The 25727-nt window shown below is 36.6% G+C and overlaps 1 pseudogene; it reads right to left on the reverse strand.

Moving 5' to 3' along the window:
* The window catches only part of LOC128580921 (FYVE, RhoGEF and PH domain-containing protein 3-like), a 65133-nt pseudogene extending 39688 nt beyond the window's left edge, over positions 1 to 25445 (reverse strand).
* Between the last annotated feature and the right edge of the window lie 282 nt (positions 25446 to 25727).

Genomic DNA, 25727 nt, shown 5'->3' on the forward strand with positions numbered 1-25727 from the left:
TCTGAACTCTGTGGAAAGATTCAAAGCTGGCAGGGACGAGACAAAGCCCTCTAAAATAAGGGTGTAGGGCAGGGATCCCAGTGACTTGGTTTAAGGTCAGAAATCGTTCATGGAATGTTCATCTGTTTAAAATTTCTTTTGCTATATTTGTATCCCAGATAATATAGAATATTACTGAAAATAATTTTTAAGGTCTTAATAATTATTAAAGATTTAATAATGATTTAAATAAAGATTTAATAATAATTTTAAGAAAATAACTATGTCATATGGTTAAAATGCAGAGTTTCAGCTTTGGCTCATCAAAAATTCAATTCGGCATTTTCTTCTGCTGCCTTTCCTGAGATTGTTCACTGCATATTCCATCCATTTAGCTCCTCCTCCCCTACACAACGAGCTGTACTTGCACCGCATATTAAAAGGTGGTGGTGATCATTCTTTGGAATTTGGGCATCCTCATTTAAAATTAAAAGTGCTACACTTATTCTCTATGTAACCTTGAATGAGTTCGTTAACTTTAAACCTCGTTCTGCACTGGTGGTATCCTAATAATAATAATAGTAAAATCAATTCTTAGTTTTATTAATAACAAAAATAATACATACTCATTATGTAGGGTTGTTGTGAATAATAATAAGATAATAAATGTGAGGCTTAGGGTAAAGTGCTCCAAGTATTTTAAACACTCAGTAAATTACTGTTATCTTTCTCCTTTTCATTATTAATGTTGTAGTCCTCTTTATCATTATCATCTAAGGATGATGTTATTTAAAGTAGGAAGTATGTAGTAATTACAAATTTGATATGGTTCCCTAGACTTCACATGAGAAAATAACTAGTTCCCTAGTCATTGTAAAAAGTATTAGGTCAGAAATATTTTTTTCAGTGTTTTTAATACTTGATAAAGGTGTCTGAGGGGGTATTCAAATTGAATATGTTATAGACCAATCACTAAAGTTGAGGATGATGGCTATGAAAAAACCTTACAAAAAGACATGTTTTTTTCCTAAACAATCTCTAGTGCAATTGGGTGTTTCTATTTCTATTATTAGATAGTTCTGGTTACACTTCCAGGTTTGTATAATGTACATAGACAGATGATTCCCACTGATGATAGCTCAAAATATTCAGTATTAAGGCCTAGACCTCACTCACTACTAAATGGTGCAAAATGCATAAGGATGCTGAGGGTATTACGTGGTATTATATTTATCAATTTGACTCCAAGAATCATAGATATTTTGCTGTAAGAAAAGACCATACACAAATACTTCAAATTATTTTATTTTACAAATAAATTTTAAGGCTGAAGACCAGAATTATCATATGTGGACTACATAACATTGTTTAACCAAGATTGCACATTCTCAATCAAATATTATTTCAATATTATCAATACTATTATAAATTGTTTTTACACTAAAAATTATTTTAACTTTGTTGATTTTTTCTATTATTATTTTTTGTTTCTGTATAATAAAGAAGAGAAATATAAGAATATACGTAGATGAAAAGATCTCTGAGAGCAGAAGCCCCTTCTGACCAGTGAATCTCCAGCCAGTACCTCAGTACTTTTTACTTTTTTTATTTTTTATTTTATTTTAATTGTTGGGGATTCATTGAGGGTACAATAAGCCAGGTTACACTGATTGCAATTGTTAGGTAAAATCCCTCTTGCAATCATGTCTTGCCCCCATAAAGTGTGACACACACCAAGGCCCCACCCCCCTCCCTCCTTCCCTCTTTCTGCTTCCCCCCCCAATAACCTTAATTGTCATTAATTGTCCTCATATCAAAATTGAGCACATAGGATTCATGCTTCTCCATTCTTGTGATGCTTTATTAAGAATAATGTCTTCCACTTCCATCCAGGTTAATACGAAGGATGTAAAGTCTCCATTTTTTTTAATGGCTGAATAGTGTTCCATGGTATACATATACCACAGCTTGTTAATCCATTCCTGGGTTGGTGGGCATTTAGGCTGTTTCCACCTTTTGGCGATTGTAAATTGAGCTGCAATAAACAGTCTAGTACAAGTGTCCTTATGATAAAAGGATTTTTTTCCTTCTGGGTAGATGCCCAGTAATGGGATTGCAGAATCAAATGGGAGGTATAGCTTGAGTGCTTTGAGGTTTCTCCATATTTCCTTCCAGAAAGGTTGTACTAGTTTGCAGTCCCACCAGCAGTGTAAAAGTGTTCCCTTCTCTCCACATCCACGCCAGCATCTGCAGTTTTGAGATTTTGTGATGTGGGCCATTCTCACTGGGGTTAGATGATATCTCAGGGTTGTTTTGATTTGCATTTCTCTAATATATAGAGATGATGAACATTTTTTCATGTGTTTGTTAGCCATTTGTCTGTCGTCTTTAGAGAAAGTTCTATTCATGTCTCTTGCCCATTGATATATGGGATTGTTGGCTTTTTTCATGTGGATTAATTTGAGTTCTCTATAGATCCTAGTTATCAAGCTTTTGTCTGATTGAAAATATGCAAATATCCTTTCCCATTGTGTAGGTTGTCTCTTTGCTTTGGTTATTGTCTCCTTAGCTGTACAGAAGCTTTTCAGTTTAATGAAGTCCCATTTGTTTATTTTTGTTGTTGTTGCAATTGCCATGGCAGTCTTCTTCATGAAGTCTTTCCCCAGGCCAATATCTTCCAGTGTTTTTCCTATGCTTTCTTGGAGGATTTTTATTGTTTCATGCCTTAAATTTAAGTCCTTTATCCATCTTGAATCAATTTTTGTTAGTGGGGAAAGGTGTGGGTCCAGTTTCAGTCTTTTACATGTAGACATCCAGTTCTCCCAACACCATTTATTGAATAGGGAGTCTTTCCCCCAAGGTATGTTCTTGTTTGGTTTATCGAGGATTAGGTGGTTGTAAGATGTTAGTTTCATTTCTTGGTTTTCAATTCCATTCCAAGTGTCTATGTCTCTGTTTTTGTGCCAGAACCATGCTGTCTTGAGCACTATGGCTTTGTAGTACAGACTAAAATCTGGTATGCTGATGCCCCCAGCTTTATTTTTATTACTAAGAAGTGCCTTAGCTATACGGAGTTTTTTCCGGTTCCATACAAAACGCAGAATCATTTTTTCCAAATCTTGAAAGTACGATGTTGGTATTTTGATAGAAATGGCATTGAATAGGTAGATTGCTTTGGGAAGTATAGACATTTTAACAATGTTGATTCTTCCCATCCATGAGCATGGTATTTTCTTCCATTTGTTAATATCCTCTGCTATTGCCTTTCTGGGGATTTCATAGTTTTCTTTATAGAGGTCCTTCACCTCCTTCGTTAGGTATATTCCTAGGTATTTCATTTTCTTTGAGACTATGGTGAAGGGAGTTGTGTCCTTAATTAGCTTCTCATCTTGACTGTTATTGGTGTATACAAAGGCTGCTGACTTGTGGACATTGATTTTATATCCTGAAATATTACTGTATTTTTTGATGACTTCTAGGAGTCTTGTGGTTGAGTCTTTGGGGTTCTCTAAGTATAAGATCATGTAGTCAGCAAAGAGGGAGAGTTTGACCTCCTCTGCTCCCATTTGGATTACCTTTATATCCTTGTCTTGCCTAATTGTATTGGCTAGAACTTCCAGCACTATGTTGAATAGTAAAGGTGACAGAGGACAACCTTGTCTGGTTCCAGTTCTAAGAGGAAAAGCTTTCAGTTTTACTGCATTCAGTAAAATATTGGCTGTGGGTTTGTCATAGATAGCTTCAATCAGTTTTAGAAATGTGCCACCTATGCCTATACTCTTCAGTGTTCTAATTAGAAAAGGGTGCTGGATTTTATCAAATGCTTTTTCTGCATCTATTGAGAGGATCAAGTGATCTTCATTTTTGCCTCTGTTAATATGGTGGATAACGTTTATGGACTTGCGTATGTTAAACCAGCCTTGCATCCCTGGGATGAAGCCTACTTGATCATGATGAATGACTTTTCTGATGATAAGCTGTAATCTATTGGCTAGGATTTTGTTGAGAATTTTTCCATCTATATTCATGAGTGAGATTGGTCTGAAATTCTCCTTTTTTTTGGGTCTTTTCCTGGTTTTGGTATCAATTTGATGTTTGCTTCATAGAATGTGTTGGGGAAGAGTCCTTCTTCCTCAATTTTTTGAAATAATGTCTGCAGTACAGGAATAAGCTCTTCCTTGAAGGTTTGATAGAATTATGGAGTGAAGCCATCTGGACCAGGGCATTTTTTGGTTGGAAGATTTTTTATTGTTTCTTTGATCTCAGTGCTTGAAGTTGGTCTGTTCAGGAGCTCTATTTCTTCCTGGCTGAGTCTAGGGAGAGGGTGTGATTCCAAATATTGATCCATTTCCTTCGCATTGTCAAATTTCTGGGCATAGAGTTTCTGGTAGTATTCAGAGATGATCTCTTGTATCTCTGTGGGATCAGTTGTTATTTCCCCTTTATCATTTCTGATTGAGGTTACTAGAGATTTTACTTTTCTATTCCTCGTTAGTCTGGCCAATGGCTTATCTATTTTATTTATTTTTTCAAAAAACCAACTCCTTGTTTCATTAATTTTCTGAATGATTCTTTTGTTTTCAATTTCATTGATCTCTGATTTGATTTTGGATATTTCTTTTCTTCTACTGAGTTTAGGCTTAGATTGTTCTTCTTTTTCCAATTCCATAAGATGTCTTGTGAGATTGTTGATGCACTCTCTTTCTGTTTTTCAAATATAGGCATCTAAAGCGATGAATTTTCCTCTCAAAACTGCTTTTGCAGTATCCCACAGGTTTTGGTAGCTTGTGTCTTCATTGTTGTTATGCTCAAGGAAGTTAATGATTTCCTGTTTTATTTCTTCCTGCACGCATCTGTTATTCAACAGAAGATTGTTTAATTTTCATGCCTTTAGGTGGGGTCGAGCATTTTTGTTAGAGTTGAGTTCCACCTTTAGTGCCTTATGGTCTGAGAAGATACAAGGTAAAATTTCAATTCTTTTGATTCTGTTGATATTTGTTTTGTGTCCCAGGATATGATCAATTTTGGAGAATGTTCCATGGGGTGATGAGAAGAATGTATACTCTTTATCTTTGGGGTGGAGTGTTCTATATGCGTCTATCAAGCACAGTTGTTCTAGGGTCTCATTTAAATCTCTTATATCTTTGTTTAATTTCTGTTTAGAGGATCTGTCCAGCTCTGTAAGAGGAGTGTTAAAGTCCCCTGTAATTATGGTATTATCAGATATCATATTGCTCAGACTGAGTAAGGTCTGTTTCAAGAATCTGGGAGCATTTAAATTGGGTGCTTAAATATTTAGAATTGAAATGTCTTCTTGTTGTATTTTTCTCTTGACCAATATAAAGTGACCATCTTTGTCTTTTTTGACTTTAGTTGCTTTAAATCCAAATGTATCTGAAAATAAGATCGCAAGTTCTCTTTTCTTCTGAATTCCATTTCCTGAAAGATTGTCTCCCAACCCTTGACTCAGAGCTTTAATTTGTCTTTTGAAGCCAGGTGTGTTTCTTGCAGACAGCAAATGGATGGCTTGTGTTTTTTAATCCAGTCAGCCAATCTATGTCTTTTCAGTGGGGAATTCAAGCCATTGACATTTATTGAGATAATTGATAAGTGTGGTAGTATTCTATTCGTCTTATTTGGTGAGAGTCCATTGCTTAGTTTTATCTTTTGCGTCAGTGTGGAGGTTAGGTTCTGTCCTTTAATTTTTGAGTTCTTACTTTGCTGCTGATCCATTGTGGTGGTCAGTGTGCAGAACAGGTTGAAGTATTTCCTGTAGAGCTGGTCTTGTTGTGGCTAATTTCCTCACTGTTTGTATATCCATAATTGATTTGATTTCTCCAGAAATTTTTAAGCTTAGCTTAGCAGGGTACAGAATTCTGACCTGGAAATTGTTCTGTTCAAGTAGATTAAAGGTAGATGACCATTGTCTTCTTGCTTGGAAAGTTTCATTAGGGAAGTCTGCAGTCACTCTGATGGATTTGCCCCTGTAGGTCAACTAGCGCTTACTCCTGGCAGCTTGCAGAATCTTTTATTTTGTGTTGACTTTGGACAGGTTCATCACAATGTGTTTTGGAGAAGCTCGGTTAGAGTTGAGGAGACCTGGGGTCCGATATCCCTCTGAAAGCAGTGTGTCAGAATCTTTGGTGATATTTGGGAAATTTTATTGTATAATATTCTCTAGTATGGCTTCATTCCTCTGGGGCATTCTTCTTCCCCTTCTGGATTCCTATAACTCATATGTTGGAACGCTTCCTAAGGTCCTATAATTCTGACAGTGAACGTTCTGCTTTATCTCTCTTCTTTTCTGCCTCTTTTACTATCTGAGTTGTCTCAAGAACTTTGTCTTCTACCTCTGAAATTCTTTCTTCAGCATGGTCTAACCTGTTGCTGATACTTTCCATTGCATCTTTAAGTTCCCTAATTGATTGTTTCAGTTCCTTCAGCTCTGCTATATCCTTTTTATATTCTTCATATCGTTCATCTCTTATTTGATTCTGTTTTTGGATTTCCTTTTGGTTATTTTCCACTTTATTAGCAGTTTCCTTCATTGTTTCCATCATTTCTTTCATTGTTTTCAACATGTGTATTCTAAATTCCCTTTCTGTCATTCCTAACATTTCTTTATGGATGGAATCATCTGCAGTGGCTACCTCATGGTCCCTTGGTGGGGTTGTTCTGGACTGGTTCTTCATGTTGCCTGGAGTTTTCTGCTGATTCTTCCTCATGAGTGATTTCTTTTATCTGTTTCCTTGCCCTAATTTTCCTTTCACTTCCTCTTGCTCTTTAAGTTCTTGTGCCTGTGGACTAAGGGTTACAGGACCAGAAGGCTGAGAAGGATGAAGAGCAAAAAGGGGATCAAAGAAAGGAGGACTGAGTGATAAGAAAAAAAAAGAAAAATAGAGAAAGGAGAAGGGGGGGTAAAAGGAATATTGACAAAAAGAAGAGAGGCACAGAAAGAGGGAGACAGATCAATATAGGCATATAGTAGGGTACTTTAACACAACCTTAAAAAAAAACCCAGCTTCTGGGAGTGCCCAGTTGGATGGTTCCCTTGAGGTCAGCAGCTCTTTGCTAACCTGATCAGGCACAGTACCCCACCTCCACCAAGTACAGAGGAAAGACAAAAATGCTAGAAATCAAACCAAAACAAGCTAACAGAAAACTTTATGGAATAAAATTGGGGGAAAAAACCAAATAATAGCAGTAGAAACACGAGCAAAAATGAAGTTCTAGTTATTGAAAAAGGCAGCAATGGGAAATTATAATTAAACTAGAAAAATTGAGAAAAAGGATCTGTATGGAAAAGGTTGAAATTAAAAAACAAAACAACATCAACATCAAAATAAACAAAAAAAAAAAACAACCAAACCGAAAAACAAAAACAAAAACAATACACAACCAAAAACAAAGCAGTAAGTATATGTTATTGAATATTGTCTTGGTAACACGTGGTCTTCTGGGGTATGAGATGTTAATCACTGTTCTGATACGACTGGAGGCTGCTGATTTCTCAAACCCCAGCAGGTAGACACCCTAAATCTCTCTTTAGCCCACGTAAAAGGCACTTTGAACTTGTAAACTTGCTGAGCAGAAGCTTTCCCAGGAAAGTGCTTGTCCACTGGAATCACTGCTGAAGTGGCTATCCACTTACCCAGTGTGCCAAAACTGGTCTCACTCTGCCCCCGAGTGTTAGGGCTGCAAGGCGGCTAAGACCCCACCCTTAGGCTACTTGGTTGCTGGGTTACCAGCTCCCACCCAATTCTAACTCTGCGACCCTGAGGGCGCAGCTTGCCGGGGCAGATCGCTCCCATTGGCTCCCTGTGACCCACAGCCAAACACTATTAACTCTGTCTGGCTCAGCAGCTCAGACTGGGGCCCTAGACAATGGCCAAAGTTCTCCACACTCCTGCTCAGCCTCTCCTCAAGGCAGTTCAACTGAGTGCCAAGTCCAAAGACACCAGAACAGTTCACAGGTAAGGCCTTTCTGGTTTGCAGTCTCGCTGCTACTGAACTTACAGTTGTGGTCGGGTTTAGACAGATTGAACACACGCGACCACTTGCCATTTTTCCACTGTTTTAGTCCTCCTCTTGGGGTCCAGAAGTCACTCGCTGACTCCCGGTATCCTCAGAGGGGTGATGATAGGCAGATCCCACCAGCCAGAGATGCCTGGAGTCCAATCTCCCCAGACTCATGGTGCCCAGATGCAAGGAAGCTGTTACTCGGCCGCCATCTTGCTCCACCTCCAGTACTTTTAACACTTTATACCTAACATAAGATATAATAGTGAAGTGGAAATGATGACTTTATAATAAGTTATCTTGTAATTCAATATTAACTCCATTATTTATTAGCTCTGAGCTACTCACTATTTTTTACCTGAAAAAACAGGAAATAAATCAGTCCTAGTATTTTTTTTTTATTAAATCATAGCTGTGCACATTAATGCAATCATGGAGTACAATGTGCTGGTTTTATATACAATTTGAAATATTTGCATCAAACATAGCCTTCATGGCATTTTCTTAGTTATTGTGTTAAGACATTTATATTGTACATTTAGTAAATTTCACATGTACCCTTGTAAGATGCACCATAGGTGTGGTCCCACCAATTACCCTCCCTCCACCCAGCCTCCCCCCTCCTCTCCCCTCCCTTTCCTCTTTCCCCATATTCTTGGGCTATAATTGGGTTATAGCTTTCATATGAAAGTTATAAATTAGTTTCATAGTAGGGCTGAGTAACATTGGATAATTTTTCTTCCATTCTTGATATACTTTGCTAAGAAGACTATGTTCCAGCTCCATCCACGTAAACATGAAAGAGTTAAAGTTTGTTTAGAATGTTTATTGCAGCCCAATTCATAATTGCTAAGTCATGGAAGAAGCCCAAGTGCCCATCGACCCATGAATGTATTAATAAATTGTGGTATATGTACACCATGGTATATTATGCAGCCTTAAAGAAAGATGGAGACTTTACCTTAGTCCTAGAATTTTGATGATAGTAACATAATCCAACCTAATGGTGTACTAGTAAGTATTCACAATGGCGTGAAGTGCAGTGGAGTGATGTGCACTGTTTGTCGACTGTTTCCCACAATGTACGTATTCCTAACACGGCACCTTTGAAGCTGATAACATGAGGCCAACAGTCTGGCAGAATACTTGACGATTTAACAATCAGCTCCAGTGGCCAGTGAGAGTCTGCTCCACCACATGGCTGGTCTAACCCTTTCATAGCACAAGGGAATTCATCTACATTGGCAAAATGTATGTTCTAATAAATTACAATAAATACACAAAGCAGTATACGTGTGTGTCAGGGCCCGGGACTGGCCAGGTCTCAGGCGTGGCTTAACTAGGTTCCCGCTGCAGACTGCTAAGCTACCTTGCTCAAGAACAATTTCTCTTAGGTGCCTGAAGGCTATCTAATTTAGCTGGAGAGAGATACAGAGAATCTTAGAGTAAAGCAGTCTTAGAATAGATAGATCTTCCCTTTGCCTAACATTGCAATCAGTGTAACCTGGCTTATTGTACCCTCAATGAATCCCCAACAATAAAAATAAAAATAAAAAAGAATAGATAGATCTTAGTCTTTAGCAGAGCTTGGTAATCTTCTGCAGGCAGGACAGGAGACAGTCAGAGTAAGTGGGTCCATGATAAAATGCGCATGCTCCCGACTGCCTGCTTCTCCAGCCCAACATAAGGCTGAGCTCGTGCCTTTCAACCCCACAGGTGTAGAGACTGCCAATTCACCACTGCTCTCATCTTGCGAGCTCTCATGCTTGTTAGGAGAGCTAAATCCCTCTCCATGCCCTTTCCACCGAGGTGTTCCATTATTAAGCTATACAGGTATTTCTCATAACTCTCCCTCCTCCTAGCCACAGGCTATATGGGCTGCTACACATGTGGCTATCTCTGTGACACATAGGAGAATGTATTTTCTAACTTATAAAATATTGGGCACATTTTAGTTAACAGTGAATGCTTATCAATAATTATACAGTTACATGATTTCTTATACCACATTGTTCCAAAAACAAAGTTTTGAAAACAACACATGAATTCACGTTTATTCATTTGCATTTTAAACATTACAATTTACCTTAATATTTTAAGAAAGAAGGATAAAGCAATAGTTTATGGTAAGGACATATTTGTTATTTCTTCAAAAGTTTGCGATAAACTTTGTGAGGCTTTTAAATGGAGTTGTGAAAACAGCTTTCTTTTTTATAATGTAGGGAAAGTAACTACACATACGTTCTTTAACATAGCAAGGGACTTGAAACATTAATGTTCACAGATAAACATACACAATCTTGGAGTTACTGGGACAGAATTTAAAGTATCTTGCTTAAAAATCTCATCTGATTTTGGGTGTCAGAAGGAAAGTGAAAATGGTTTAGCACCTCTCTTAGGATTAGCAAATGTGGCATTGCTTTTCAATTAGGCTTAGCTGCAACCATCAGCTAGAATACTAGAAAAATCATAGCTCTACTCCAGGGGTCCTCAAACTGCGGCCCGCAGGCCACATGAGGCAGTGTGATTGTATTTATTCCCGTTTTGTTTTTTTTACTTCAAAATAAGATATGCGCAGTGTGCATAGGAATTTGTTCATAGTTTTTTTTTGTTTGTTTGTTTTTGTTTTAACTATAGTCCAGCCCTCCAACGGTCTGAAGAACAGTGAATTGGCCCCCTGTTTAAAAAGTTTGAGGATGCCTGCTCTACTCTAAGGAAGCCCAGAAAATGCTGCCTGGAAGTAAGCCTCGGGTTCTAGCCAAGAATGCAGAGACAGCAAAATTTACAACAGGGCAAAATCTGTATTGGCAGCTTAGCACGAAAAGGTTTGCCTTACACTTCCAGTGAATTTATTACAATCTAAATTATTTGATTTAATGAAGCATTCTGAGATTCTTTTTTTCATTTTTCTCATTTCTCCTAGCTAAATTCAGCTTTTTTTGGAGATAAAAACATTGATTGTGTTTACAGATTCAGAAAGAATGACCTAAACCAAAGATGTCATTTCCATTTAGACATCTTCTTAGATTTCCTCAAGATGGGTGTTTGCCTAAAAAAATTCAGCATATGACTGAACAGGAAATATCAGCATAGAATTAAACTGTGTAGACATTCATATAAAAATACAAACATCAGCTTATATATCTTAACTATATTGATTAACACATATGCACATAAATAAATATGTTATACAGTATACAATTTCAGCATAGATTTTTCATGAATAATTTTTATTCAGTAAACATTTGCTGAGTAGTCAGAATTTCAAAACAATGTTTTAGGAGGTAAAGGGAAAATAAAGGTGACTAAAACACACAGGTTAAAAAATCACATTTTATTTTCTAGTAGAGAAGACTGGCACATGTCATTGATATATGAGGCGATCAGGAGGAGAGGAAGAGCAGAGCATAAAAGACTGGAATGGAATCCAAATTATATGGAATTTATTTAAAATCCTTACTCAGCAGTAGTAGGGGAACAATTTTTCTGGGTCTGGTAAAGGGAAAATAGAAAATTTGTGAAGTCCTTTTCAGAAAGCCTCTTCCTGAGACATGGGTAAGATATAACATCATCAGGCTCGGCGCCTATGGCGTAAGCAGCTAAGGCGCCAGTCACATACACCTGAGCTAGTGGGTTCAAATCCAGCCCCAGCTGCCAAACAACAGTGATGATGGCTGTAACCAAAAAATAGCTGGGCATTGTGGTGGGTGCCTGTAGTCCCAGTTACTTTGGAGGCAGAGGCAGGAGAATTGCTTGAGCCCAGGTGTTGGAGGTTGCTGTGAGCTGTGATGCCAAGGTGACAGCTTGAGGTTCTGTCTCAAAAAAAAAAAAAAAAAAAAAAGATATAACATCATCAGTCATGTGGCTAGACAAAGAAAAGATAAAGGTTTTTGAAGGGAATTTTCTAATACTTATCGGTTCTTAAGATGTGTATAATTTTTGGCATAACAAATTCACTCCTAGGAACTACCCTCCCCTACCTCCCCAGCCAGGAAAAAAAATGATATATATTTTTTCCTCCTGAAAATTCTTGAAAGAACATTGCTACAATCTGCTAAAATTAGAAACCACTGCCTAACTTTCCAAGGAAGGAAAATTATTAAATGACATAAATTACGACACCATTAAACAGCAGGAAAAATAACAATGATCTTGTTTAAAAATGTACTCAGTAATATAAATAAAAGGGTCACAGTAGTTTATCATAATGGAATAGTGTCTGATACAAATATTTTGTATCAGAATATTTTGCTCTTCTAAACGATCCACTGATGTGTTCATCACTGGTGGATATTAATTGTAACACGCACGCATCTGTGGTTAATGATTCATGGGTAATATTTCACAATGTATATCTGTTTTTGTAGCCAGTCAGCTCCTATAATGATGTGGGTTACACATGATTTCAAAATCAAACACAAACCATTTACAGGTACTTGCCAAACGGTGATAGTCTTTTTCCTACTTCTAGTGCAGCTGTGAGGGGAGAGATAGGAGAGCCTTCTCCAAATTTATTTATTTTTTTTATTTTTATTAAATCATAGCTGTGTACATTAATATGATCAACTTTAGCTACAGTTCACTCAATACCTGGAAATTCTAACAATTTAAACAAGAAATATGACATAATGCTTGCCTAATCTAGACCCCCCCTGTGGTGAGTTGATTTAGAATTAAGCACTGTGGGCAGAAAGTGGCCTTAGGCAAGCATTATGTCATATTTCTTGTTTAAATTGTTAGAATTTCCAGGTATTGAGTGAACTGTAGCTAAAGTTGTTGGTTATCTCTTCCGTTCTCCTAAAACAAAATCTTTCCCGGAAGTTTTCCCTTCAATTTTGCACCTTTTTGTGTTCTCCAAAGCTTACTTTTTCTTGCCCATTAGTTGATTCTATAAGCACTTTAAATCTTAGAGTTGTTTTTGTAAAGGGGAGAAGAATATAAAGCAGCAAGACTTAGCAACATAATTGATAAATGCATTATTATTTATTGCTGCAAATGATATTTGCAAAATATGCAGTGGGTTTTCTTTTTTGTTTGTTAATGGATGTTGCTATAAGCCCTAGAACTTCCCTTGAAGCAAACTAACTTGTCAGTACAAATAGCCCTCTGGGTCTCATACTATGACACATCTGACTGTCTTTAAATGTCATACGTTTGTCACTAGAAACTGAACAAATACGTTTATCTGGCATAAGTATAAGACATTGTCACAAAGAAAATATTTGGAGGTTTTGATAAGTTAATTGTCACTCTGTGGATGTTTGTGTCTGTCCAAAGCCTATCCAAACACATGTTTAGAGACATAGCTGATCTCAGATTTTTTACCAGAAAGGTTTTGACATGAATTGTCAATGAAATTCATTTTTGTGTGTATGTTTTCCCTTTACTATTTTGAGTTTTATCCAGACACCCTATGACATTGACCAGTAAAGTTGGGTGTGGTTGATCTAACATCAACGCAAGGCATCTACTACTACTGTTGAAAATATTCTTCTGAAGTTTTCCAAAATACTGCATTCAACAAAATGATTTCAATAGCTCCTGGGCATGGATGGAAGTTTTTCTTTCCTTTTACATGTTTTTAATCAACCCATCCATTCTTCATTTTATATCAGACAGAAAAAAATAGGACTCCAGGGTCAGCCCTTCTGTACCTGCTAGCAGAGGAATGTGGAATGGGGCCAGAGACAATCAGCTGTTAGCATGTTTCTTTCAAATTAATACATAGTACATCCTGAACTAGCTTCTTACATTTAATCCAATTCCCTTTGTGCCAGTTCCCTAAGTAGGCATCTCTAATAACGCATTGAGAACAGGACAATAATTTTATCAAATAATTGCTACTAATTAGAAGGTCCTTGGTATACACAGTTCTTCTAATTCTTCCCTTCAGTAATTTCTGCTTTTCTTGTTGGTCTCTTATGTGACCCCATTAGCAGCACAGTGAGAATACACAATTAGGAGTCTTGTTCAGCCAAATTAATTAATTGCCATTTCCTTCTGGGAGGAAATTAACTGTTTAGATAAATATAATAATTGGGCATTTGTTTCTGTTTGTTGTACTCATCCTCTGAATGTCTTGGCACAGTTATACCTTTCTTCAAAAACCCTCTTTTAAAAATATTCTGTCAGATTTTCACTCAGCTTTTGAAAACACCGATCATTTCCTCACTTATGAAAAACAATGCCTGATACACTTCTTCAAATTTATTATCGGCTTTCCAGCTTCCATCACTTCCCACCTTTGAAGTCATTTCGGGAGAATGTTGGTCTCAGGGTTGTTCTGGATGCTGTCGTTCATTCAAAGCAGGGTGTGGCTCCACATCTCCCATTCCTCGGAGTCCAGGATTGACATGACAGGGATGAGCCCACACCGATACCCTGAAAGGGAGTCATGTCACGGGGACTGCACTAAAGACACAGGGTATGCAAAAGTGGACGTGGCCTGACACGGGGAATAGATGGCAAATAAACTGGGAATAGATGTGAAAAATCTGTAACAGGGGAAGCAGCATTTTTCACAGTAGCACAACTAAATAGGTATGTGGAGGGGTGTATGGTAACTGAGCTCAAAATACAATGAATGGTGAGAGATGTACTGGCAGGTTGAAGAAATGGCACAGGTCTAGTTTGGCTAAAATGTTTACACTCGGCTCATAAGTGTGTACAATCAATTAGAGATACACTAAAGATACAGTTTGTGTTTGACCAGTTTCTGGCTGATATGTGTGAGTTCTAGCATGCAGAAATTCTTAGAAAATGAGCCCAGATCTGTGACTTGGGAACAGTAACTGATAGCCTAATTGTTTTTAGCAAAACAAAGATAGAGTCTCCTGAATAATTGCCACATTTGCCATCTTCATTGCATCATTCAAACATATTTCTAAAACCCGTTTATTAGTTTCCTAATCTGACAAATTATATTCATTACCATGGCATATAAAGATGAATCAGACATTATACTATCATTCATAATACAGAAGATAGTATTAGAAAATACATAAATAACCATAAAATTAATTTCAAGAGAAGAAGAGGATTAGAGAAAGATTAATGAAAGGATGTCCTAAGCATTGGATGAAAATAAATTAACATCTTTGTAAGAGTTATTTTAGGGCATCACCTGTGGCTCAGTGGGTTGGGTGCCAACCTATATACCGAGGGTAGTCGTTTCAAACTCGGCCCCGGCCCAACTGAGACAAAAAATAGCTGGGCATTGTGGTGGGCACCTGTGGTCCCAGCTACTCAGGAGACTGAGGTAAGAGAATCATTAAAGCCCAGGAGTTGGAGGTTGCTGTGAGCTTTGATGCAACAGCACTCTACTGAGGGAGACAAAGTGAGACTGTGTCTCTACAAAAAAAAAAAAAAGTTATTTCAGAGGCCATCTTAAAAAGAAATTGACATATATGGAAAAAATTTTTTGGATTTGAGGGATTCTAGGTCAATCTGCTATTGCCAAAGTCAATTTTCAAAGTTGGCTATTGATAAAATACTACAAATGATCCAGTTTTTTTCTAGAGAAGAATCCCATTGAGTTGTCTCATTGTGCTTGGCTGCATTTGAGTTATCTATTTAAATGGTTTTTTCAAGAGAGGAGTGGTCTACCAATGTCTCATTCACTTTTCTATTACCTTAGTGTGTTCATTTATCTGATCACATTTTTGCATAAAAGTAATTTGAGCCAAGTAGAAATTGAAATTGTAATAAGAGTAAGATGCCAAAAATAATTAGAATCATTGAGTCAGAATCAGAAAGATGGTAGAGAGATTGGCATGAAGGTGGTAGAATACTAGTTAAAGGACAGGTAAGTGAAATTTGGAAAAAATATGTCATTGAAGGAGGAAGGAAGAAGCTCCTGAAATTATTAAACCGACACACGGACAAGTGCTGCTTCCTATGGGTTCTACCCAGGACTAACACCCACTCTGCATGTCCTGGCGCCTGTTCTGACTGGTCTGTGTCCACATGATGTCCACTGCTAAAGATTTTATTTCTACTTAAAACTCACACGGCACCTATGGCTCCTATGGTACCTCCTATTAAATATCCAGATTTTATTCCAGATTCATCCTTATGTTCTTCACATCAAAAACAAAACATTAAAATCATTGAAAGGACTACGTTTTGATCTGACAAGTCACGTTTGCTTTTCTCCTTGACATTCTCATTTGATCGAAGATACTGTACAGATTACGACAGTAACTGGCTTCAGTATCTTAGTCCGTCTAATCTTTGCTGTCTGGAGTCTGGCTCATTTCCCTGTTTCACAGTTCACTGAAGCCCTTTGTGGTCACTGAGTTTCATCCATCTTATTTTGAGTTGACTTTGTGAATCTCACACATTTAGAGTAGGCGCTTAGGATAAGTGGAATCTGGGAACAAAGGTCTCACACTGGATAGGCATGTGACGCCTACAAGCAGATTTGATAAAAATGAAAGGAGACAACTTTGGAAGTCATCGATATGATGACTATAGCATATTCTGTGACCTTGCAAAGATAATATTCACGGTTTCTTTTTGCATTACAAATAGTGTTCCTCTATATTTTCAGAATGTTACATTTTTAATGGATTAACACATATAAGCATCATTTAAAACGTATTTGGTGTCATGTGTATGTTTGAGGTTAAATTTCCCCAGAGATCATCACCTCTGTTCCCTCATATTTTTGAAAACTTTAGCTTCCATCTCTATTAGAAGCACATTATTCCCCTTTCATCTCTCTGACTTGTGTAATTGCTGACTGCATCTCTTTGGTTTTATATTTTATACTTAGCACTTATTTGAGGCTTTTAATCTTCAAAGCTTCTGGAGAATGTTACCTAATTAATTTTTCCCACAGTCTTGTTAAAAAGTCATTATTAGAACTTCTACTTCTTACATGTGGGAAAAATAAGGCAGAGGGTAAGTGGCTTACCAAAAATCACACCGAGAGTGAGCTGCCTTCTGTGCTGAGATGCTTATGCTCAACCTACCTGATCATGTCACTCCTGTGTCTTTCTTTTGTTATCTTCTGCCTGGTGTCCTTCAGTATGATGAATTTAATTTAATATTGAAAATTATATCCTTATATTTTGGTCTTTAGACTTAATTTGCTAAGCTACTATTGTAATGGAACAAGCAACAACTTTAAAAATCACAATTCAGATCTAATACTCTTCCATTGGCTCTATGTAAGTTGGTAAAACAAATTAATGCCTCTAATCTATGATATCTTTATCTCTACATATGAAAAATATATTTCACTGGACTGGTACAAAATGAAATAGATAACATACATGAAGTGTCTAGCATAGCACCTACACAGATGTTTCAATTCTTCTTTATTTTTTTATCAATAATTTTTCTAAATTAAGGTGTACTTTGCATACATTTTGAAACTAAGATCTTAAATGTACGATTTTATAAGTTTTGACAAATGTGATTATCTGGCTCAAGACATAGGCTGTTTTCACCATCCTTGAAGATTTACCAAGAACTGCTTCAAGTCAATGCCGTCTCAAAGGCAGCACCCTTCCGCTTCCCTTGATCATTGTGGGACTTCCCATAAACGGCATCAGGTAGAATCCCTAATTTCTCATCTATCCTCTCACAGTCACCGTATTTGTTGTTGGATGTTGTCTGAGTAGTCTTATCTTTTTATTTGTGTTTCTAATTCTCCAATTGTGGGGATTTAGGCTGTTTCCAAATGTGGAGCTATTTTGAGCAAGTCTTATATGAATGCTACTCAACAAGACTCTTAATAAACAAAGGTTTTTATTTATCAAGCCAAAATACCTAGGAATAGATTTGCTGACTCATAAAATAAGTAATGTTTAACTTTGTGAGATTCACTGCCAATTAGTTTTCCATAGAGGTCACACAATTTTAAACAGCCTTCAGCCATGTATAATCTTTTTATTTTGTTGTTCCACATTATTCTCAGTACTGGGTTAAAAAGTGATATTAAATTTTACTCATTTAATTGGGTGTATAGTGGAAGTTCATTGTGGCTTCCTTTTTTATTTCTCTGAACACTGATAATATTCTTTTTCTGGGAGAGTAGTTTGTTTATCTTTAGCAATATTATTATTTCTCAGTAAATTTTTCTTCATGCTTTCAGAGGTGAATAGATTAGAATTTTTCAATTAATTTTTAAATTTTAATTTCACAAAAGTTATCACCATAAGGAGTTTTTTTCTATCAAAAAGAAAAAATATGTGGTCAACCCCCCTACTTTAATTCTTGGCATTCCCAATACAAAATTGGTAAGAATTATTGATTGCCCCTTTTATAATAGAACAAATATTGGATTATCTTCTGAATCTTCAGACTTGATAAGGTTTGAAGGAAAACGTTTGTTGAAAATGGAAAATAAGGGGAAGAATTAACACAGAACTGTGATTTTCTTTATTGTTGTAGAGAATGTTGGAGAGCAAGCCACATCAAAAATGGGGAAACTGGTTTACGTTAATTCAAACTATATAGATTAAGTAGTTTAAGTAACAATAACTTAGGGAACCAAACTTTGGGTCTGCTTATTAGAAGGCAATTATCTGAAGGTAGATGTCAGAGAGGGAGAAAAAGATCAAAAAACACACAACTTAAGTTCGAGATCCTCCTGAGATGAAATCATCAGCATATATATTATTTTTTCTCAAACATTTCATTACCTAGCATGTCTTTACTCTGAGTAGTAGATATTTAAAGTAAAAAAAATATGATTTTACCAGGCATGACTACAAAATAAAGTGCACTTCAAATGTTTTCCTTTAATATAGTTACCTCAACCTTCCCTTTCTGCTTGTGATTATCAATCATTCTAGAAAATACTGAAATATGAGTTTTTAAAAACAGAATGAAAGTACGTAAGTCATAAAGGAAAAGTTCTGCAATGGCGTATAGCTGAGTGCATGTGGGTTTGCTTTCTGGCTGATAGCAGCACACGTAATGGTCGATCAAGCTGTCAATCTTCTCTAGCTAAACCACTGAGCCAAGTGTGCTATTGGTGATATGATTGATTTCTCAATTAGTAGCCTTAAAAAATGAGAAAAAAATAAAATTTCCACCGGCTAATTAGTTCTTTTATCCTGTGACTTGAGAAGCATGTATCCTAAAAGCTACATGCCCTTCTCAATAGATAATCAGTGGATAAAAAGAAAGAAAAATAGATACATAGATAGAGACAGACAGATGATTTATTGACAGATACAGACAGAAAGAATAAAATGAAAAGAAAATTTCACAATGGGGACTGTTCCTTCTTAATAACAATAGTTAGATTCTTACCTTGATAAAGAAAGATTATATTAACTGATTCTCTAATATTTCCTGAGTACTCATAATATTTCAGACACTGCTTAAAACTGAGTTGACAATAGGAGATTAGTCAGATATAATCCATGCTTGAATGTATGGATTTTTTGTTTTAGCTTCAGATTAAGGATGTGTTTATGTGCATGTTTGTGCGTGTGTTTGTTTGTGTGTGTGCTTTTGTGTGTTTGTGTCTGTGTTTGTGTGTGTTGTCCATGACAAGAGACAAAGGAATGAATGCAACCACCAGACAAAAGCTTTGGGAAACTGCAGCTGTGTAATACAACTGTCAATTATATTGTTGAAAAAGGTTAGAAGACTAGTTAAATTTTTAATAATGTACTATCATTCTTCAGGTTTCCCCAGAAAATAACTATAAGATGAGAAATAATGTGTAATAAGTGTTTTATTAAGGAGAAACCAGTGAGGGAGTAGGGAGGTAGGGCAGAGGAGGAGGAGCCTAACAAGACTGTGACTGGAGAGACTTCTGCCTCCAAATCCCAGGCTCACCCACAAGGAGGGCCCTTGAGTATAAATCATACCTCCATTTTCCCACCCAGGAGGGAATGGAATTGATCAGTCATACTCCTATAAAATCACAGGCTATGAATTGCCTCAAGAGAAATATACTCTTAGCCACTTCCTAGTCTTCTGACCAATCAACATTCCCAAAGTTAAAGAAGCTAGAAACAGAAAAATCTTTACTGGCAACCATATAGAAAATTCAGTCTATAAAATTGTTTCTACCCTGGTCATTAGCATACATTTTATATGTGTTTGGCACTCATATTGGTCACAATACAAAGAAACATGAAAACAAGAATGCGTGTGGGATGGCAAATGTTTCATTATCAAGTCACTATTTCTCAGAAATAGATAGCCTCAGGGTGAACGAGTCTGAAAATACATTCCATGGTATTGAGTTTAGCAAGAAAAAATTTTAAGAAAGGTACTTCAGTCTAAGAATTGAAGCGCTTGTCTTTCCAAAGACATAACTAATGATTCTGTAGTTTTGCATAAAAAAGTCGTAACCTTTTACAAAACCATTAGAAGCAGAGCAAAAGAGGCTGGGGATAGCTGCAGAGAACTATAAAAAAGTATCCAAAGAGATGTAGGCAGGGCCCTAACAGTGCTCAGCACAGCTTTCAATTTGGAAAGAAGCAGGCTGAGCAGTTCCACAGGCTTCCTGGGGGTGGTGGGGAAACGCTGGGAAAATCTGCTAAAGTAAAGCTCTGTTCCACTGCCCTTCTCTGAGAAGGGAGAAATAACTTCACATGTTTACCATTTATCGCTGCGCATACTGGGAGGAAAATGGGGGAACAAGGAGAACAATCATAATTATACAGTACTAACTACTCCAATAATAGAGACTTTATGGAACTTAAGAAAAAATGCTGACATGAGGGGGCCACAAGAGCTCAGTTGAAGTTACCCCTTTCACTCAAGCTGTGAACTATTAAAGAGTTGGTGAAAACTCAGCTACAGAGATGTGAAGAGGGATAGAAGCAACTACGATAAAGAGAATGAAATAATATGCCACGCCAGTGAGAACTATCCCAACACTGTGGTTTTATCATGTCTTATTAATAAAATCAATAATAAAGGAGTAAAATAATTTCTCATAATGTTAATGTTACTAGGTACATAAAAATTTATGCTTACCATTTAAAGTAGAAGATGAGATGCTTAAAAATAATAATGCAAAATGATTTAGCCAGTTTGGGCTGCTACACCAGAATACTATAGACTAAATGGCTTACACAGCATTTATTTCTCAGGGTTCTAGATGCTGGAAGTCTGAGATCTAGGAGATGCCAGCATGGTCAGGTTCCTGATGATAAGGGTCATGTCCTTACATGGCTGTCTTAGATTCCAGCATGTAGGAGAGGGGGAGAGAGAGAACCCCACATCCCTTCCTCTTTCCATTAGTCAATGAATCCCATCATGAAAGCATCACCTTCGTGACCTCATTTAAACCTAATTATTGCCCAAAGTCCCCACCTTCAACATTGGGTGTTAAGGTTTCAACATAGATATTTTGAGGGTATACAAGCATTCAGTCCACGACGAGACCCTCATTGCCCAAGCTCATTTCAGTTTTAGAAGGGACTCCAGTGATGTGTTTACATGGTCATTTTTTTCTGTTAAAAACACATATTATATAATATAACATATTTATATATTCCCACCCTTTCTCTCTGGTATCATTGGAAGGGGCATGAGCATTTTAAGATACGGCTAAGGAACAGTAGAGTCAACGGCACATTTTGTTGGAGTCTATTACTCAAACACATATTCTACCCGTATGAATTACAGCTATTTTCCCACATAGTTACTGCTGGAAATGCTGATATTAGAATGACTTCCAGAAAAATTTCTACCCTACTATGGTATTTTGTCTATTGTTAAGGCATACTAGTACAAGGTGTGCAATTTTTAATAATATGAGCACTTCCTGTGGCACTTGTTTCTGGAGGTATATGGTATTATGAATAGAATGGAGATTTTAAGTAGGTGGGGCCAATAGATAGCCTATGGAGATGTCTTCCAATCATTAAACTTGTAAAATTGTAAAATGGAAATCTATTTCACATCTTCTGGTTAAAACTATTAATGATAAAAAGACTAATTTAGATCAACCACATTAAGAAAAGACTGACTGGTATATTCTTTCTAAAAAAATTATAATTTTTTTTTGTATATAGTATCACACAATTCTTAGGAAGAAATTATCTAATAATATTTAGTCAAAATTTTGCACCTGTAAAATAGTAGCACTCCAGGAGCCCAAGGTGGGTGGTTTGCCTGAGCTCTCAGGTTCAAGACCAGCTTGAGTCAGAGCAGTATCTTGTCTCTAAAAATAGCCAGGCATTGTGGCGGGTGCCTATAGTTCAGCTACTCAGGAGACTGAGGCAAGAGGATCACTTGAGCCCAAGAGTGCCATAGCACTCTACCAGGGGTGACAAAGTGAGACTCTGTCTCAAAAAAAAAAAAAAAAATTAGGAGAAATATGTTATGGAAGTATACTAATCAGTTAATAAAAAATGGTAAATAATCCTGAATTTTTGTGATGCTTATTGTGTTTTTCTGCCTCATGAGTATGAGATTTGTTCTGACTTCTTTTGTTGTCTCTAAATGTATATCTGTTTTCATACTTAATTATGTATTTCCAAGTTTATATCTGACCCTGGCAGGACATTTATAGGAAGAAAATACTTTAATGAAACAGTGCTAGTGGCAGCACCCATAGCTCAGTCAGCAGGGCGCCGGCCACATTCATCAAGGGTGGCAAGTTCAAACCCAACTCGGGCCTGCTAAAAACAACAATGATAACTATAATGAAAATATAGCCAGGCATTGTGGTGGGCACCTGTAGTCCCAGCTACTCGGGAGGCTAAGGCAAGAGAATCACTTAAGCCCAAGAGTATGAGTTTGCTGTGAGCTTGTGACGCACTCTACCCAGGGCAACATAGTGAGACTCTGTCTCAAAAACAAAAAAAAAAAAAAAAGAAAGAAACAGTGCTAGCAAATGGGTGTGATACAGAAACATTATTCAAATATTGCACTTTAAAGAAAATCAGAAGTCAATATTATAAAAGGTTAACTCTCTCTGAATTTATCTATGAATTAAATAGAATTTCAACTAAAAAACTACAATAATTTTTAATTCAATAAAATATATTAACTTTATTGAAAATTAAACATATGAAATCAGTAGGGACATTATAAAAATGAGGAGTAAAGAACCAAGAGGATGACTTTACATTGTATTCACACATATTTTGAACCTACAGTAATTAAAACCATTGGATATGGAAAGAAAAGAAAAATAATAAATCAATCAAACGAAATAGGGTCCAGAAATAACTTCAAATAGAAATGTGAATTTAATTCATAAAGAAGAAGTTAATGTCAATTAGGATTAAGATATGTTTAAGAATGATATGGAATAACATTCTCTCTGTGGAGAAAAATACAAGTTTTTATTTTCACCTTTGCCTTACGTTAAGATAAATCCAAAATATATCAAATACCTAATTTAATTAGGTCCCATTTACTTATTTTGCTCTATTTGCCATAGATTCTTTGCCTAGGCCAATGTCCCGAAGAGATTTTCCTAAATTTTCTTCAAGATATGTTATGGTCAGGTCTTGCATTTAAATCTTTAATTCACCCTGAGTTCTGGGTACATGGTGAGAAAGAGGGATCCTGTTCCATCCATCTGCAGGTGGCTATCCAATTTTCCCAGCACCATTTATTGAACAGAGAGTCCCTTCCCAACTGTGTTTCTGTTTGCTTTGTCAAAAATCAGTTGGTCATAGCTACATAGTTTAATCACTGGGTTCTCTATTCTGTTCATTGGTCTGGGTCTCTACCATATACCAGTACTGTAGCCCTGTACTATGTGTATAATTTGATGTGTAATTTGAAGTCAAGTAATGTGATGCCCCCAGATTTGTTCTTTTAGCTCAGGGTTGTTGTGGACATTCAGGTATTTTTTTGCTTCAATGTGAAGTTTAATTTATCTAGATTGGAGAAAAATTACATTGATACTTTGATGGGAATTACTTTGAATTTTTAAATAACTTTGGACAGTATGAACATTTTAAGAATGATGATTCTTTGAATCCACGGGCATTGGATGTTTTTCCACTTTTTTGTGCCAGCTAACAATGTGCCCATCGCCCAAAAGGTACTCATAGAACGATTAGGTAGGTTTATGGCACTCCTGTCCTCCTCCTTCCCCACTGGTTGATTTCCAGAAAGAATGTCTTTCATTTTAATTTTTTAATTCAAAAATTTTTATATTTAGGTATTTGTTTCTTATATTAAAAAATAATTTTACCATTTATTTTTTAAATATATTATGGTTTAGGAAATTTCATGTAACAAATATTGCCAAAAACAAGAACAAATATAAGGTACAAGAAATTTTATGTACTGATACCAAATGTACAATATTGATGCATCATAGAAGGCCAAGATATCTTCATCACTGTCAATATCAAAAGTATCAACTTCTTCAATTTCTATAATACTGGTGTCTTCTGAAGAGTCACTCTTCTCATCCAAGTAAATTTCATCACCCTCAACTCCACTCATAACATTGCTGACGCTGCATTTTTTAAGTGATTCCACAACCACTCGTGACATTGTTCCAAGATCTTAGGATTGAATCACAAACCTGGGCGATGGCCACTTTCTTGATTCTGCCAGTAGGTATTAAATCATTACTAGTTGACTGCATCTGTAATGACCATTCTTTCTTCATTAGGGCCTTAAAGAGCTTGTTTACTGACATCTGAGAGGTTAAAGTTGGCTGGTTAGCACACCAGGTATCAGAGCAAGTTAAGTTTTCAAGTCTGCTGCAATTGCTTTTGCAAAGCTGTTTTTTGTAAGTAATGCTCCAGGCTTTCATGACCAGAATTTGTTAAACTAGATTTTCTTGCCTTCTTCATTCATCCATCTTTTTTGATGCATGTGGAAAATGACTCCACCTGGAACCTTGTGTTTCAGAAGCGTTGTTCTTTTAAAGATGATCATAGATGGTACCTTTGTCCCATCTGCATAACAGACTAGCGCAATGGTGAAATGTGTTTTCTCTTGTCTACTAGTTTTAACAACCATGGTGTTTATACCTTTGTGATATAAAGTTCTGTTGGATGGCACATCAAATGTGAGAGGAGCCTTATCCATATTGCCCATTTGAGACAGCTCAAAGTATAAGTTTTTTGAAGAGTAATCACATACAAATAAAATTCAAAAACTTGATTCTTTTAGGCTGCTGGAAGCTTTGGGGCAAGTTTTATTCTTGCCTTCATGCTCAAACAATCCCTCTTCATAAAGTTAAGGCACAATTTAAGCAGTCTGTGAGAAATCATCATTTTATTGTTTCTTGCAAAATCTTTTACCCTCTTCTCCTCTCCTCTTGGTCGAGAGATCCAGTTTAATTCTGCTCTACAGCCAAGGTCTTCACCTCCTGCTCTGCCTCTGACCACTTTGGAGTTTTCCCTCATGTCGCCTTCTGCAGACTTGGCATCTGAGGGACGTTTCCCTCTTGTTGCCTCCACAGTCTGATGACACAATCTGAGGAAGCCCACAGAGTGTTCTGGCAGCTCTGTTGCCAGGCCCTTTAGCATGTTCTCTGTTGCCATGACTTTAGCATGTTTAATAATTGTTAGCTTAAAGCTTGCAGTGTATGAAAACCATTTCAACATTGTCAAAGGGCTTTTCCCATAATTTTTGTAAAAGTATCAGCTAGATTGCTATCTCTCACCTAAAGTGTACAAAAAGAAATACACCACCCCTCGTTGGCCAAAAATGCTTTTGTTGCAAGTTTGTTGTGAGAGCAATGAAACCGAATACCATATTCCAGTGTATTATTTTGCATACAGATTCCACCACTGCTTTCTACAGTTATACTTTTAACACATAAT

Source organism: Nycticebus coucang, chromosome 3 (assembly GCF_027406575.1).
Source record: "Nycticebus coucang isolate mNycCou1 chromosome 3, mNycCou1.pri, whole genome shotgun sequence".
Lineage (NCBI taxonomy): Eukaryota > Metazoa > Chordata > Mammalia > Primates > Lorisidae > Nycticebus > Nycticebus coucang.